Below are 1934 nucleotides of genomic sequence, written 5' to 3'. Positions count from 1 at the left end.
TCCGAGGCAGCGCTAAGGACCCCTTGAGGGATGTCCGATTGCTGGCTTAGGGGAGCAGGCCTAAGCCGGCAGTTGGACATCCCCCGAGGGGTCCCAGACTGCAAGAGGGTGCAGGTTGTGTACCGGGCCTCTAGTATATACATAAGGAAATGCTGTTTTCATCTGTAATAGCACTATACCCTCCAGAGGGCAGCAGATCCCCTTGGCATATGGCCCTCAGACATTCATTAAACAGACTGACAAGGGTCTTGGAACACATTCTGTTATTATTCCGGTCATGGATGTAAAATTTCTAATTACTCTAGCAGAGACAGGCATTGAGATTTCGCTTAAGGCTGATAGTAAAGTAAATGTGTGGCACTGAGGCTAAAAAATAAACTAATTGCGTCTCTGATTAATCACAATTACATCATTGAATTATAAAATTCAGATCACAGGTCCCATTCTTTCCTTCTTATCTTCCTTTTTAACTTCAATAAAGCAACAAATATAAATCAAATGTTCCATAAGGGATAAAATGAAGTATTGAAATCAGTTTCTTTCCCAAGGAACTTACTAAGAGATTGGGTAGATATTTAGCTAAGCAGCACATACCTCATTGACTTTCACACCTGGCTTCAAATTAGAAATACGTGGGACACTTTTAAATAATAATAATGCTGAAGTCCCACCTCAAAACAATTAAATTTGAATCTCTGTATTTGGTTTCAGGCATGGCATTAGAAAGAATGTTCTCAGATGATTTAATTAGCAGCCAGGATTGAGAACCACTGTACTAAGGTGATAAAATCATATTTTAGGTAAATGGTTTCTGACATTTTCAAAGAGGAGAAATTTGGGTTTCATTCCCAGGGGGAAATGTTTTAAGTGTAGAAGAATACAAAAAGGAAATAATCATTCTTACATCCTCTGTCCAAAATTAGCCTTTGTTAATTTAACATCTGTATTCTTTTTTAGCCATCAGAATTGCCTACAACAAAATCAAATAAAAATCCCATATCTTACAGTTCCTAAACTTAACTTCAGAAAACATTTCCTAGTCTTAGAGCAAAAGACATCTTTTTTTGCCTTCAAAAATTCATCTTCATTAATAAAGAGCCCAATGCATTCCAAATAGATCCACTGGACCCATGGGTCTCATTTGGCAAAAATGAATTCTGTTCATTTGCTACCTGAATATAGCTAGCAGGCTTATTTGTGCAAAGACTAACTGATAAGGTGGAGGAGGAAAGAGCAAGAGACCAAGAAAATACTAATGAATATATATTTCCATTGCAAAGAGATATAGAAAAAGCAGGTGTCTAGATGGTTGGAATGAGAAGGAAAGGCTATAATTATGGATTGGAGGTTTTCTTTATGTGAAATTAACTGGTTTATAGTGGGTACTGAATGCATGGAAACGGGTCTCATTAAGATCATGTTCTTACATGAGTTGTTAGTGTCAATAACTTGATAGGACAGCTGTTTTTAGGATTGGAGATATCCTGAAGCAAATGTCTTTGAAAATATAATACAGGCTCAGTTCCTCTAAAAGCTGATAGATATTTTAGGCAAAGAATACAATCTATCTTGCAAAGGCTTTAAAAATCAAACAATAAATGCCTAGTTAGTTCTAATGAAGTGTTTTTGAGTGATCCAAGGGAAAATATTATTATCCCATTTTATAGATAAAGTATCTAAAATCAGAGAAATTAAGTAATTTTCCCAGGCTACAAGCAAATAAGAGACTGAGATTTGAAACCAGGCCGACTGGCATAAAAGTCTGCAGTGCTTAACTGCTACAAGTGTATTGCCTCAGAACTTATAGGGGAAAAAAATTCATGCTGCAATACAGAAAACAGGTGTATAAATACATTACATATATTACCTATTCTAAATTTTAATGTCTCTAAAATTGGGATATTACCACGAATTAATGGGGTCTACAATTATAT

The sequence above is a fragment of the Myotis brandtii genome, unplaced genomic scaffold (genome assembly GCF_000412655.1).
Source record: "Myotis brandtii unplaced genomic scaffold, ASM41265v1 scaffold708, whole genome shotgun sequence".
NCBI classification, from domain to species: domain Eukaryota; kingdom Metazoa; phylum Chordata; class Mammalia; order Chiroptera; family Vespertilionidae; genus Myotis; species Myotis brandtii.
This window is presented reverse-complemented; position numbering follows the sequence as displayed.